Raw genomic sequence first — 17,557 nt, 5'->3', positions numbered from 1 at the left:
GGCTTTATGAGCTACGTATCAGTTTTATCAGTGTTATTCTGTACAATATCAATTGTCTAACCAAAAAAGAAAATGAATGAGGTAATGAGTTTTAATCATTTCCCCACCATGAAAACAGAACAGACACTTATGATGAAGATCCTGCCAGAATACAGCTACAGAAGAGTTAATGGTGACAGACAGACAGACAGACAGACAGACAGACAGACAGACAGACAGACAGACAGACAGACAGACAGACAGACAGACAGACAGATAGATAGATAGATAGATAGATAGATAGATAGATAGATAGATAGATAGATAGATAGATAGATAGATAGATAGATATTAATAAAAGATTTGTAAACTCTACATACATTTTTTGCATTCCTAACCTTCATCTTAATCCCAATCACAAATACAGAGAACTAGTAGTAAACGTACTTAATAGTTTTTTATATCTTTATTGAACATACTAATCTGTTGCTCGATCTTTGATGATAACAGTATTTATGCCCTTATCCGATTAACCATTGATAACTTCATACATATCCAGGACTTGTTGATAATATAATAACATACAAACAAACATTACTACATACAGACACTATCAAGACACTGATATTTGGGCCATTTTGCACAGACTATTCATTTTAAGGTGAGTCTTTTCCTTAAGCAATTACAAATTGACAAGTGTATTTTACTGTTATATATTCATTTGTGTGTTTAAAACTGTTGTATTCTTCAAAATATGTAAAATGTTGAGTCATGGTTGATACCTCTGTAAAATGTTGTACAGTTGGGTTTGAAATTGCATGCCAGGTCTCAAACCCTTATACAGTACTTGTCTTTACTCATTTCATGATTTTAAGGAAATACATAATTTTTTTTTTTAATTTAATAAAGAATTTCTCATATAAGGCAAAAAGTTCCAGTTTGCCTCATCTGTCTGTTGAACATTCTCCTTGTGTTCTACTGGACAGGGCCGTCTTATCGCATGGGCACACTGGGCAGTTGCCCGGGGGCCCCACAAGCATAGAAGCCCACATGTTTCTGTTTTGCTATTAAAACGGGGGCCCCAGTGCTCTGTTTTGCCCGTGGGCCTATGATGCTACTACTGGACTGTGGTAATATCAAGACAGAGAGCACTACCATTTTTTTAACACATAGCCCTTCTACTTGGTAGCCTCCTGTACATATCACCTTTGTTCAGGTTTTCCTTATGCTGGGGTCCAGAGTGGTAACCTTAAGAAATGGAAGATGAATCTCTAGCTATTACTGTAAGTTTCTTTGTAACCTTATATACTATTGTATTCTCTGCTATTTCAGTAACTATTAATAGATGGTCACTTCTGCATAGAATAGCAATGGAGTTGAAGATTCTCTGTTTTCACATGTTCTCTCTGACTATGGGCTGATAAAGATGAAAGGCTTTAGAAATGAAGGCATAATCTTTACACCCTTATAAGCATCAAATCAGCTTTTTGTGGGGCTGGCAGAATTTTCTGCTGATTATAACATCATTTACCTCTTTTAGCTACAATTGTGACAACAAATCAACCTTTATTTCTGGAATTGGCTTTTAAACTTAGATTTGATTATAATTTCATTCTATTGTCATCTACAAAAGATAGTTACTAATTTAGCAATCTATAGGTTTACATACTATTACAATAAAACAATCAATGTGTGAACAAGTTTTAAATAAAAGCATAAACTTTTAAGCTTTTTTTGTTATTTGATATTTCAAACTATATTTATGTAATATTAAGATTACATTTTATATCAAATAATTGTAGGAACACTGATTACTATCTTTTTCTTGCCACTGTAAAATGGGTACCATGGCACAAACATTGTTATTTTAAATTTAGACAAATTCATGAACTAAGGTGACTATAACTTCAAAAATGAAAAATATATAACAATGTTAATGATAACATCAATGTATATAATGTGAAAGAATTATAGATTGAGTTGAATTATTGCATCTTTAAATAGCGAACAAATGCAGATTGTTACATCTTATTGATACTCTAAATTAAGGAAAATCCCCAACAGAAAAACTGGTCAAACAAAATGGGCTGACTCTTTAAACCCCTACAGAGATTGTAATCTTGTTATAAGTGATGAGAGATGATGGACTAGAAAATCTGCAATATGAGTGACAGTTGCTGAATGTTCATCCATCCATCTTTTGTGAAACCTGCTTAATACAGTTTAGTGTTACAAGAGCTGAAGCTTAGTCCAGCAGCATTAAATGCAAAACCCTAACAAACCTTAAAAGGGGAGCCAGTCCATCACAAGGCCCAGTTATATATCCAGACCAGCATTCATATAGGGTCAGTTTAGAGCGGCCATTTAACTTAATATGCATGCCTTTTAGATTTGGGGAGCAAAGCCCAGGGAGACATAGAAAGCATAAAGAACTTCTGCACAGGCAAAGCCCAGGCCAGGACCTGAAGCCAGACCCACCACATGTATTGAAAAGGACAATTTTTCCGGAAACTGAGTTAAAAAGTCAAGAGGTATTTTCATGCCATGTTGTATTATTTCTTTCTATTGAAGTGGGAACCATGTTAACTACCCAACAGTTACAGCACATCTCTCCTTGAGTTTTAACAAGAGTCCCTCCAGGATGCCTGAACCCATTACTGTCTAGTGACTTTACAAGCCTGTCCATCAGCCTTAACATAACTCAGACAGACTGTGCTCTAAGCCCAGTGCCTTCTATAGAAGGAGGAGAAAAATTAAATGAGGGGAATTTAATGAGCACTAGGGATACAAAACATAGCATCTAAAAGCCTAGCCGAAAATCCTGCACTAATCTGTAACACACCTCATGCCTTCTTAAGCAGCACAACACTCCCGCCATCTGCTCCCCTTGAAATCAGATAGCTCTAGTACGATTTGCCTAAATGGTTTTTAAATGACACCTTTGGCTTAGCACATACAATTGTGTATGATGTTTGGCTTGTAAGGACAGGGAATAATGTGCAGAATACAGTAATTGGCAAATACAAATTTTTAAAACTGCAAACAATATATGAATTTAAACATAGATTTAACAGCACATTGTTGCTAAAACTTATAGCAGTTAATATACATGAGGAATGTTTGTAGACAATAAAAACAATATTCACATACTGTAAATGTCATCTAAAAATTAAATAGTATTTGGTAGGCAATACTACAATAACCAAGTACTCAAACATAGGTACAAAGAATCATAGCTTCTCTAAAGTGAGAAAATTAGTCTATAAACCTATAAAACCATGAAAGTCATGGTATGTTTTTATAGCAATACATCCATGGAAACCAGGAGAGGTGCAAGGTCAAAACGTTTCCACCAGCATGGGGTACTACTAATGGCAAAGCAAATTAACACTTAAGAGAAATATAAAAAGGCATTTTGATATCTAAAATACAATTAAAGTTTTCTAAAATGCATGTGCAGGAATTTCAAAACACCTGTAACTCCCTTTCCATTTCAGACAACTCAAATGCATTTCAATATATCTCAGAATCACTTCTCGTCAATCGAAGACAGGCAGGAAGTCATTATGAATAAATAAGAAATTTCACAGGAGGGATTTTGAGATATCTCAAGGTTAGTTATAAACAATTCGTAGCATGTTTGTGTAAAATATCTAAAAATGTATTTACGATATTTTGAAATGCATTTGAGATATCCTATAATGTATTCTAAATATCTGAAAATATAAGGGCATTCATATGTAATATCATGAAAAGTGTTAAACACTAAATTTTAGGGTATGTGAAATGCATTTTAGGATGTTTGAAATGCATCTTCAAATGTTCATTCTTCATGGCAAAGAACTCGTCAATCACAACCTGTGTTTGTACATTCTCTCCTACTTTTACAATCAAAATACACAATTGAAGAAAAACGTATCAACTCACAGACATTAACAAGGCCTGGACGTGAACCCCCTTCTGCTAAAGTGTTAGGCAAAGGCAATGATGACTGTGTCAGTTCTACCTCATAAAGTGCATATCTCCTTTTATTGTTTTCAAAAATATACAGTACTTGTAATTTAACATTTAAGAATATCATTATTTAACTTAATGTCACTAACACAGTAATTAGCACTACTTCTTCAAGGCTATAGAGGTTTAGCTTCAAATACTAGCATGGTCACTTTCTGAGCACAGCTTGAACTGTCTTCTTGGAAGCTCAATTTTCCTCCCATTTCCTATAATCTACAGTCAGGTTATTGGAAGATACAACATATTTCCAGTGGCACAAGTTATGTGTGTGAGACTACCTTGAAACTGGCTGTATTTCTGTCCAGGGCTGGATGCTATTTTGTATCTGAAGATGCTCATATACAATAAATATAAGAATATATAAGAAAAAAAATAAGAAAGGACAGAAATATAATAAACATAAAAAAAGACAGAGCAGAGTGTTTTTCCTAGGTGGCTGGGTTTTATAATGTGAGTAATAACACCCTTTATATATTCTATAACTCTGTTATGTCCAGTGAGAGTTTCTAAGTTGTGGTTAGTAATATCACTTCAAGAGAGGACCACCAAATCAATAAGCTGATTCAAGGAGCAAGCACAGATATGGACACACCCCCTTGAAGCACTTGGAGGTAGCACTGGTGGAAAGAAGACAACAAAACTGAGGGCTTGTATGAATAATGCTGGACATTCTCTCTATGACACAATAATATTGAGTAGTTTAAGCCAATGAATTATTCAGCAGCAGTGTGTCCAGCAGTGTGTCAGAAAATACTGAAAGGGCTCCTTCATACCTACAGCAGTAAATCTTTATAATACTTCACTTTCTTATCATTGGCCAAATTAGAATTGGTTTTGTTCTTTTTTCTACTTCTTCTGTATGTTTGAGAGTCTTGTTGCTGTTCTTCATTATTAAATTTCTGTATTTTTAGCTTCCTTAAAAGTTAAGCTTCTCTTGGAAGAAATAAAGTTCTATCTATCTATCTATCTATCTATCTATCTATCTATCTATCTATCTATCTATCTATCTATCTATCTATCTATCTATCTATCTATCTATCTATCTATCTATCAGTGGCTTCTTTTAAAGCATTTGTTTCTTATATGTTAGAATGAAGATATTACAATAATACTGACTGACAATAAGTGTAGGTTAGGTAATAATGAAAAAGATGCAAATCATGATAAAATCCAACACCCATCAGTTAGGATAACATTAAATTATAACAAATTTAAATTTTAATGAAAAAAAGTCAAAAATAATGGACATTATTTGCATAAATTTTCCTTGCTTTCCTTTTTCTCATCTTTTATATATATATATATATATATATATATATATATATATATATATATATATATGGAAGAGAAGGTCTGTGATACGGTTTGCATATTTGCAGCTGGAGATCCACGAAGGGAAAAAAAACAAATCACGTATCATAAAATAGTATTTTTATTCCAGAGGATAATGCTTAGACTTACAAGAATCAAAGGCATATATATATATATATATATATATATATATATATATATATATATATATATATATATATATATATATATATATATATATATATATATATATATACTGTGTTTAAAAAATGTGTGATTTATATATATATGTTTAATTTTTATTATTATCCCATCATATCATTGAAATAAAACATGTAATGTTCAGAGTTTAGCAATATACATAAACCACTATTGTATTACACCTCCAAGAGAAAAATCTTTTCTGTCTCAAACAAGTCCTCTGCATGCAGTGATTAGAGTCTCCTTTTGCTACTCTTACAACTAATAAAGATCTCTTTCTCTACCAATTTGGTATTCATGTACAAGGAAAGTTTCCCCGCACCATTGACCATTTTTCCAAAAAAGAAGAAAAAGTTTCTAGACAATTTAATCCCTCTGGGAGATTTATTAAAAAAAAAAGAAAAGAAAGAAAACTTTCACTGTCAATGTTCAGTCCTTCGCACCACCACTATTCCCCCTCGTTCTGGTTTCCTTTAGTCTTTCAGTCATTCCATCCATCTTAACAAAGCAGGATTTATTTCTTTTTTATCTACTCTGATATCTTTTTTTTCCCCACACAGCATGTGGCTTATGCAAATAGGTTGCCTTTTATTCCCAATTCCTAGACCTCAAACTTGAATGAGACCTCAAGAAAAACACACACAGACAACTACCACTGCCCCTCCCTACCCCCAAAAACTCTTTAGCACAATTACACTTCATTCACTTTGAACTAAGGCTAGAAACTGCATTGCTGTGTGAATCACCTATGATAGAATTGTTATCCAAGTATAATGTCAATTTTTTTTTCTGGAGACACAGACATGTGATAGATAGATAGATAGATAGATAGATAGATAGATAGATAGATAGATAGATAGATAGATAGATAGATAGATAGATAGATAGATAGATAGATAGATAGATAGATAGATAGATAGATAGATAGAATATGTTTGTTTGTTGATATATTTTGATATGTTAAAAAAGAAGGAGATACATTGGTTGTGGCTAAAGTGTATATCATTTAGATAGTGGGGACAGAGGAGTGAGCAATGACTGACTGAAGGATAGATAGATAGATAGATAGATAGATAGATAGATAGATAGATAGATAGATAGATAGATAGATAGATAGATAGATAGATAGATAGATAGATAGATAGATAGATAGATAGATAGATAGATAGATAGATAGATAGATAGATAGATAGATACGGATACGTTAACTCTACAAAGCTAACATTCCCAGGCTCCTCCTGTAAGTACTGCATGCCTCCATCCAGCTGCATGGGGGAACAGCCTGATGACTCCTCTCAGACACATTGACAGGCCAGCCTTTTCACCAATGCATTACTAAGCCAAGCCTCCTCCTCTCCCTTGGCAACAGGACGGAGCGGAGGGCGATATCACTCAGGGATGCAGAGAACAAGGGAGGGGAGGAGGGGAGATGGAAACAGCATTCAGATACAGAGGGATGGAGAAATGTGACATGGAAATGAGGCAAGAGAAAATGAACAAACAGAGAGGGATCATAAAGTACAGTTTAAAAAGGAAAAATCGAATCCTAAAAGTAGGATACTTTGTTAGAGAGTACAGTTTTCCATGCACATTACTGTAAGAAAAGGTTTTTTTTGTTATTAAATGGTATACTGAAGGGCTTTAATTCAAGAAAATCTGACAAAAACAGGTGGCAATGTGATTAAAACTTTATGAGAGAAACAATCATTGGCAAGGAAATATATAATAGTAATAATATTCATCACTTTAGTAACAGCAAAAGGGGTGCTGCAAATGCATTATAGTTTTAAACATTACTTCACAATGTAAGATTTTTTTTTATATTCAAATACTGACAATGTATTATGTTAATTAGTGTGATTTCTGTACAATGGTATAAAATAAGGCTATGCTGAAATGTTTATATTTTAGGCTCATCAGAACTACATGATAGAATTAGTAGGACATTAAAGGAACCACTGATTTAATGAGTTGTTTTTACTCTAAACTTGTCCATTTGGTGCTGGCCTTTCATGGCACTCTAGAGAATGTCAGTTCAGTGACTTAAATGCAATTGATTAAACTGATGCTACTTCAAATATCTGAAGGCAGCGTAAAGAGTAATCATAATCTATCATCCTAGTTTAATGTTAAGAGGATCACAGTTTCTTGGCATTAGTAACTTGACACTTACAAAACTGACCCAAGGGACTTGCATTTGCTAAGGTCATAGGGCAAGCTACTGATGAAAGACCAAATGACAGAAAATATTTGATAATGTAGTCCAGCAATGCCTGAGCCAAGCAATCATTAAATTTTTATGCTACTGCCATAGTCATATCTCAATTAGTTTGAAAACAATTTCATAAAATTCTGACTTTAAATTGAAAGTGAAATTAATTTAGCATCATTTTCTCATTACATTTTGATTTAAGTGAACTTTGGTATTCTCTTTTTGCCAAACAGCAAACATTGTTAGATGAAAATGAACAAAGGAATTTGCCATGGCCTACATTTTGATAAAATGATCGATGTTGAGCAGCTTAATGAACTGCACTGTGCTATCACCTAAAACAGACAGAAAAAGTTACGAAACAAAACTGCCCTTTCAATTAAAATCAACCTTTTCTTAGACACAAATCACACAGAGTCAATATAACATCTCTGATGAGCTAAAGAAAGTGTATCCCAGCTTCAAACTGACTCCTGTGACTGGATGTTAACTTTACACAGCATACCTGTGCTACACTCTGCTAGAAGAACATTATCCCATGCTGTAGTCAAACGTCTGAGCGATAAAGTGGTAACAAAAAAGCAGTATGAGGGTTTGTGGAAGACAAATGAATGTTCCACACACTTTAGTTTTCATTTCAATTGATTAAACTAATGAAAATGAAGAATATTTTGCTAATGTGATGATAGGAATCAATGAGAATTTACTTCATACTCAGATTTTCGTCAGGTGTGTACAACTAAGTTTTTGAATCAAGTGCTTATGCTCTTATAACCTAACAAAGACTATCAGCTTCCTGTCATGAAATTTAGTGTGAAAGAAAGCACAAACCCAGGGGATCGAATGCAGTTTAAAAAGTCAAATTAATGCCTTATAAATAAGTATTCTGTTTAAAACAGCACGGAATAAACATTTCATAACCTCACAACAAACAGAAAAACCCATATATTGTGAATTTCCCATTGGGATTAATAAAGTATCTATCTATCTATCTATCTATCTATCTATCTATCTATCTATCTATCTATCTATCTATCTATCTATCTATCTATCTATCTATCTATCTATCACTGGTTATGATATTTTCCATAGCTATATAGTAACATATCTTGCCTGACTATGTAGTACTAGGGTGTTGTACTGTGTTAGCCATTATGAATGTAGTGAGAAGTCAAGCAAAATGACACCTTTTACTGACTAAATAAAAAAATTACAATATGCAAGCTTTCCAGGCAATTCAGGCCCCTTCTTCATGAAAGATGTAAGGGCCTGAGTTGCCTCAAAAGCTTGCATATTGTAATCTTTTTAGTTAGCCAATAAAAGGTGTCATTTTTCTTGACTTTTCATTGCCTGACTATTATATTTCAACTTAGCAAAGGAAAAGAAAACTTGCATATTCGGTACCTTTATGTAAACAGCAATTGTCAATGTTTTTATCACAACAGTTACATGGTCTTCTTTGTTATCAATCAAGGCCATTTTTCATGAAAGATTACCTGCAAATTGTCTCTAAACTGTGTAAATTACAGTAATGGGAAACAATTACTTGAGTTACAAATGCTTAAAAGAATCACAGAGGAGATCTTCTACTTATTATTTAATCTTTGTTAAACATGATGAAGACCTTCACCCTCATCTCATTGGGCACATATCCTTCCCTTAGCACAGCTAGCCAGTTTGTGTAACGTGCTCCAGCAGCATTGATCAACTAGGACTGAGATCTCTAAGAAAGAGAGACTTTCCTGGTGTTTGCAAGATAAGTCAGAGCTGTGCCCAGGAATTCCAATTCCCAGATTTTCAGATGTGCATGGCTGACAAAAAAAAAAAAAAATAGTTTGAAAGCTCCCCTGTTGCTCTGACAAAGCCTTGGACAACTCTTCTTGGGATAATCAAGCTTATCCCCAGATTAAGAAGAACTTCACAGCTGCGGCATCCACTTGGGGGAAGGGTCACCACCAGAGAGAGTAAACCAGTCGTTGTAAGACAAATGGGAAGATGCCTACCTTTTTGGCTTCTCTCTTTATCTGCTAACAAGTGATCTACTGTGGCATAAATTTCTCTTATGCCTATTTATGTAGCACCTGCTGATTCACTCTGCTTACTTCCATCAGTTGTATGGTTACTGTAGAAATGCAACAAACTTGTAGTAGAGCAGATGTCAACAACATGTGGGTACAATATGGCAGCCTGTTTGTATGTATATCCATTGGGAGACAGTTATGGTTTAGTGTCAGAGCCACATTACAAATAAGAACACACATAAAATATGGGCTGCAGAGGAGGTGTGCTCAACCTCCCATCTTATGACATGAGCATTTATGTTCCATAATCTTAGATTGTATGATTGAAAATACTTATTGAGCCAGAATAGTTTTTACAATTAGTTGTGTTTTGACTAGCAGTATCTGAAGAATAAACTCATTCTACTTCTTTTATAATCTGAATTTAAAGTTGAATTAAGTTTAATAAAGTTTACTTTTTACATAACAAATGACTATAAGAGCTCCCAAAATGTCACGTTAATGGGCTGCAAGCTATAAACAAAGTTTGCTTTTGTTAAATATAGCAATAATTGAATTTCAACTGCCTCAAAATCCTTCAACACATCAGTACAACTTCACCCAAGTTACATTCCTGACATGAGCATTGTGACGAACGACTGGGATTCTGTCCCAGTCAGGACACCTGGAGGATGGAAGGTCCGGGTGAGAGACAATACCTTCCCCAGGACATGAGAGGGCATCCCCCCGGTTTGGTTTGCACTGAGGCTATGGTCCCCAACAGGACTGAGCTTCCTAGCTCCAGTCCCATGTCCCCGATCTGTCTCTCACCCACACCTTCCATCCTCCAGGTATCCCGACTGGGCCAGAATCCCAGTCGTCCATCACAGCATATATAGAACTTGTGGGCTTGCTCTGAAATCCTATAATAAAATAAAACTGGCAATGTCACTAGTAAGTGTTGTGTATTCAGCCTCTCCAAATATATCCTACAGCTAGTTACCAATACGCTTCTCATGCAATGCTGAATAGCATTTTTATTGTGCAAGAATTTCTCCTTTATACCTAATTGCTGGTGTTACCTTTAATCTGCCATTTAATACAATCTTGTCTATAATTCTTTTTTTTTGCTAAGTCATCTGTGTAGTTGCATTTGTAAAGAAATTGTACCATATATAAACTAAATGCTTCCTTTACTATCAATTGCCCAAATTATTCTTATGGCATATATAGCAGCATGCTTTATTCTGACAAGCTGAAACTGATGTCAGTCGGATTGTTGCCTTTTCATCTTCTTATGCCTGCATCCTCTCCCTACAGCTTTAGCTTACTCATCAGTTTAGAAATCCCAGGGTGTAGAACTGCATTTTCCTTTTTTTTTTTTTTTGTGGACAGGTATCAAAAAGAGAGATGTGATAGTGTGTACAGAAATATGCATGTCATGGCTTCTAACTCAACATTCTCTCACAGATTTATACAATCAAACACTTTATCAGCAATACAAAAAAAATACCAGAGAACACAGGCATTGAAAAATGAAAAGGCTTGTGGGCTGTGTGAAATTACGTAATTAACAACGAATAAAAAAATGCATAAATAGCAAAAATACAAAATAGTGCAAGTTAAGCTCTTGTTATTGAAAATCAAGCAACATACTACATGTGTGAAATGAGACAGGAGGTGGGTCGGGGTGGGAGAGAGAGAGAGAGAAAACAACAATAGACATTTTTCCAGTTTCCAGACTGTTTTTTCTGGTGCTATTACAATGCTGGACACATTTTCTGCCACATGGCAGGGCAGACAGCCCCAGACAGTGAACCCCTTTTCAATCCTCTGACACAGACCCACAGAGACACACACACACACACATAAACACACACACATTCCCTATGAATAAATTAGCATCTCGCCGCTGTACTGTAGCCACATGAATGCATTAACAATTGCTTGGCCTGATCCCTCCTATGCACTGGTGAGAACAAGGTTTCTCTGTCTTTTTACTCTTAAAAATGGCGTCTCCTCTTTGTAAATGTCACCTGTCTCAGTCTTTCTCGCATAAGCAGCCACACTCTTGCTGCTTTTTTTACTTTCTCCATTGTTTCATTATAAAATACTGTCGTCTGCCCTCTGTTTAAACTCTCCCTCTCTTTCTTATTCTCCATTTGTGTTCCCCCTTTCAATGGGAGCAATATATTTAATGGAGATTTAATTAATTGCCAGTCTACAGCATTGAAAAAAAGAAATTGTCCACAAAGAAACTGTCCAACAAACTAGACCCTGTCAGGATCATTTACCTTTTATTTCTCCAACAATTCACCATTTCATTACACCCCAGTTGTCTACTATGAGGTAAAATAAGTGTTGATTTAAAAATGTATTGTATCCCATGTATAGGTATGAGAATAAACAACATGTATTCCTGTCTGATCACTCTGGTAGCCATGAACACATTTGGATGTACTAGCATACTTGAGAAATATTGTTTAAATCACAGGATGAAGAAGACATGAAAGTGTAAATTAAAAAGTAAAAGAGGAAAAAATGGCTAAACACAATACAATAGTGGAGTAACATGATGGGCCATTACTGTGAAAAAAGAAATATCAACTTAGATAGAAGCAGCAAGCTTAAGTTTGAAGTTATAGCTTCTTTTACTTCTGTATTTGTACATCCATTCAGTTTCTCAACCAAATTATTTTAATGTTGGGTCTGCAGCCTCTCCTGGCAGGATCAGGCATGAAGAAGAAACCAGCTGTGGGAAAGCTGCCAAGCAATCACAGATATTTATTCATCACAGGAATGTTTCTTAAAATATTTTAATGAAATATATGACATTTTTCTTCAGTTATAATTTAATGTTGTCCTAACTAATGGGTGTTGGACTTTATCATGCCATGCACCTTTGTCATTATTACCTAAGCTGTACCTATTGTATTATTGTAATACCTTCATTCTAACAGGACCCAAAAGCATCATACAAGAAACAAATGCTTTAAAAGGAGCCACTGATAGATAGATAGATAGATAGATAGATAGATAGATAGATAGATAGATAGATAGATAGATAGATAGATAGATAGATAGATAGATAGATAGATAGATAGATAGATGAATTGTACAATATAATAGATAGATAGATAGATAGATAGATAGATAGATAGATAGATAGATAGATAGATAGATAGATAGATAGATAGATAGATAGATAGATAGATAGATAGATAGATAGATAGATGAATTGTACAATATAATAGATAGATAGATAGATAGATAGATAGATAGATAGATAGATAGATAGATAGATAGATAGATAGATAGATAGATAGATAGATAGATAGATAGATAGATAGATAGATAGATAGATAGATAGATAGATAGATAGATAGATAGATAGAATATGTGTTTGTTTGTTGATATATTTTGTTATGTTAAGAAAGAAGGAGATACATTGGTTGTGGCTAAAGTGTATATCATTTGGATAATGGGGACATAATCATAATATGCAACACTAGGTTTGTTAAATAAAGGAAAAATCTGCACAGCTCCTATGTACATCTTTAATTTGTAGGTAATTCTTTTCAGAAGCATGTAATCAGGTCAATCTTCCTTTTCACAATTAGTGCGCACAAAACCAAAAGCTACAAATATGTTGTGTATTACATACGCTAGACCTGAAATAACATGGTTTCAATGCCTCAGTGTCAAGTGTGTTTTAGACCCTTCTAATGGCACATGGGAAATAAGATACTTGAGCTTGCAAATAAACAAACATCATCTGATCACATTTAAGACCATATTTTCTGAATCAGCCATCTCTTGATTAAAGTGTAGTAATAATTCCAAGAACATAAATGAGATCCAGCAAGTGAACGGGGAGTTTCAAGTTTTTGCTGTTCTTCTAAATGAGGATATTAGGTCAGCTTATTAAAGTTACACTGCAGTTTTAAATAACTTGAGATATAATCTATCAATAGCAAGTTAAATTACATTTGGGTTTCTTGCTGATGCCATAATGCAACAACATAAATGAGAAGCTCATCCATTATAGTATTAAATAGACTTTGAGCTTTGAACATAACCTCTTTCCACAGGATCTCAATATTGTGCAACTAAAGCAAACGATTTATCTCTGCATCTCTGGAAGATTCAAGCGCAATCATAACTTCACTTGTCTATAATTCAAAGATAATGCCCTAAAATATGAGACTTAAATAGAGAATACGACACAGAAAACCCAAGAAAGACTCTGAAACTATGATACTTTGGTGTTAAAAATGCTAAAATAATTCATGGTCTCTTCTGTGCCCATAAAGCCCTTGGCATCAAACATAAAAATGATACCATGATTTGAATGGATTAAATGACTACATTTCATTTTCTAGCCTGAAAGATATGTAACCTTTTTCTTATAACTGATCTTCTTAAATGAGTCATATATTGAAAATTATAGAAAGAAAAAGATCAGGTGGGCTGCATATGAACCAGCTCATCAGACATGCATATGCAGAAATGGACAGATTAATTATCATGGGCAGAGGTACTCATTTCCCCACATATATGGAAAAAACAAAGAGCTCTGTTGTCCAAGAGACAGTTTCAAGGCTTTTGACGCTAATATAGGCATCTGGCTCTGTCTCGTCTGGGCTGTTTTTTTCCCACCCGGTCCGTTTCACTACTGATCGCCCCCCTCTCTACTGACTCCCATTCTTCCATCACCACCACCCCAGACAATGCTGGGAAAGGGGTGACAGACCTTTGTCAAGTGGCCCCCTCACAATACAGCCATTGTGGAAGAGAGAATGGAGAGAAGAAAAAGAATGAGAACACTATCAACTGTTTACTAACACAGAGGTTACAGCTGCACGCTTCATTTTTAAAGAGGCAGGTCAAATTTCTGTTCTCTTTTACAAATGAACACCAGGGGTAAAAAACAACATTTATTTAAGACTAGAGTGTGTACAAGAATGTTTGTGTATGACTGAGCACAGACAGTAAGGGAGGATTCAAAACTGCACTCTTTACAAAGTGATCTTTTTAAACAGCATTCAGAGTAAAGGATAATAATAATTTTGTTTCACTTAATGTTTTAAAAGTGATTTAATCATAAATTTATATTTAAATTGTTTTCAAATGCAGGTGTTGTCAACATTAGTGTATGGAATTACTACACAATTTAAGGTCAAAAATAAAATTATCTCTGTTGCCGTAAACAGTGCAAGATGATACTGTACACTACAATGTGACATGAACACGTTGGCTTCATTCCTTAGTATATTGCATATTGTTAGAGATAGGCTTGGGGACTGTGATGTAGATGACACCAAGTGCTATGAGGGAGCACAGCCAAGTTTTCAATAAATATTTTACATTTGGCATACAATGAGCAAGCATTATCATTTTGTTACTACAAAGAGCTAAAACTGCATAAAAATAGATATCTTCTAAACCACTATATTTAAAGAATTAAACCACATATCCAGTACTGAACTGTTCAAAACAAATGCTCATCCTGGCAGATTTGTGCGCAATATGCCAATCCATGCCCACACTCAGGAGGACTGGAGCTCTAAAGTATATACAGTATATTACTATTGAATATTATTGAATACCTTTATTGTCATTGCACATGTACAACAAAATTGGATGCCATCCTATCAGTGCAAAACAGTAAGAAATTAAAACACTATAAAAACATATAAATATAAAGATGAATAAAAGAGATTCATAAGTGGAAAAGCAAAACAAACATCATATTACACAATAAGACATTTTTCACATTCTGTTGGTATTGATTTCATAATTTGTTCCTTTTAAATTTTTACCATGTGAGCATCATTTAGTGCAATTTTTTAGTCATATATATACACACACACACACACACAAAAAGGGAAAGAACAATTACTGTATACACATGCAGAGTATATGTAAAGAAGAATATACAGAATATTATATGTATATTCTATATATCAGTCATCAGTATCACTCAGTCATTTTCCAACCTGTTATATCCTAACACAGGGTCACGGGGGTCTGCTGGAGCCAATCCCAGCCAGCACAGGGAGCAAGGCAATATTCTATATACGTATTACTTATATATACAGAGAAGCTCAGGCTGTGTAAGTGACTTATTTAGGCTCACATATTAGATTTTAGCCAGGAACTAACCAGCAATTTTTTATTTAAAATTGCTTAGACTTACCCACTACAATATACCACACTGTCAAGACCTGAACCAAAGGAATGGCACATATACACACACAGATATAAATGCTCAATTTATGTCTGCCTCTCAACCTAACTTGTACTCACTGGAACGTAAAAGGGAGCCTCAGTACTCAGAGAAAGCCACTGTGAATGTTAAGAGAAGATGCTAACTCCAAATATCCAGTAACCAGGCCAAGAATCAAAACCAGGCCTCTGAAGCGGTAAAGCAGTTATCCTTAACTCTATCAATTTCTAGGCAACAATTCAGTATTTATCTGCATAGCTATATGATGGATGTCCAGGGATAGTACCTGCCTAATACTCAATGAGGCAAGGATTAGTGCTGGCCACCAAGGCCCTGAAATGGATTAAGTGAGTTTGAGAATATTATGTTATGTTCCATATAAGATATAGATATAGATATAGATACACTGCAAATACATGACTGCTGTTTGAGTTGCCTTATCAATTACAGCATGGTAAAGCTAATGGACCTGGCAAATCACAGTGCTTGGAGCAGGGCTCATATGCCTAGTAAGGCTGTTTTATGTAAGCAGATTGGATTTTTGAATATTTATGTGGGCTCCTTCCAGGGTTTGAGGTTTCGTTATTCAACAGAGAGCCAGGGTGCTGGACTGACTGACACTGAAAGTTTACTCCTATTTTGAGTGTGACTGTATTTGTACAGTCTTCACCTAAAATATTTGGCAGATGAATACATTTGCTTTGGAATCTTTTTCTTATTTTAATATGTTTAACATACTCCTTGTCAAAGACCTAAAAATAATCAGATGTACACTTTGTTCAATTAAAACCTTACCACAAAGGTAGATTTGTATTTCTTTTTTTTATTTACTATACTACAATATGCTCATTTAAATGTCATCAAAAAAATTCTCCTGTGCATTAGATAATACTAAAAATAGCAACAAACATCTGCATTCGATTACAAGATGCCCCAAAAAAATTAAAAATGGATTCTCTAGTCTAACAGCAACAGAATCCTGTATACACTGAATATTTTGTGTATTCTGCTCCAGACACATGTTGCCAAAAGAAAAGGAAAACAAGAAAAAGGTATTTTCCTATAATTAACTTCCATACATTCATGTTGTTTTATTGTGAATTATGCCTCAATTCTTACAGAAATATTAAAACATATTTTGAATATCTATTTAACGTTGAACCTTTATAGAGCAAACTGTCACACCTGTACACGACACTGTAAACCGGAGCATGCACTGAGCATGCATGATAGGTAGAAACAGTAAAGGTAATTGGAAAGTGCATTAAAGTGTAAAGATGAGATGAATAGAATACACTCTTTTAACAGATGAATGCAGAAAGAAAGAGGAAGAACTGGTAGATCCTGGACTTCTGTTAAAGAAAAAGGAGATGCTTCCCTGCCACTGCACTAACCTAAATAAAAAACTTAGCCCAATTGTTTTATCTTAAGAATATTTAAATAATCGGGTAACATTCTGTTTGCTTGTCAGTGGATACTGCAATAATTCACTTTCATTGTGTTATTTGCTCAACGTCCATACACAAGTGGACAGACAGTGTGTCGCAATCAACCCCAAATGTAAAATAATTTTCAACTGAGTAATTAATGTCTAAACAAAAGAGGAAGCAA

General features: G+C 34.5%; 1 long non-coding RNA gene across 2 annotated transcripts in view; it reads right to left on the bottom strand.

The window, feature by feature from the left end:
* LOC114667622 (uncharacterized) overlaps positions 1-17,557 on the bottom strand; it is a 50,527-nt gene that overhangs the window by 1,231 nt on the left and 31,739 nt on the right. The window lies entirely within an intron of this gene.

The sequence above is a fragment of the Erpetoichthys calabaricus genome, chromosome 17 (genome assembly GCF_900747795.2).
Source record: "Erpetoichthys calabaricus chromosome 17, fErpCal1.3, whole genome shotgun sequence".
Classification (NCBI taxonomy): Eukaryota; Metazoa; Chordata; class Cladistia; order Polypteriformes; family Polypteridae; genus Erpetoichthys; species Erpetoichthys calabaricus.
The sequence above is the reverse complement of the archived record's forward strand: the minus strand, read 5'-3'. Positions and strand labels throughout refer to the sequence as shown.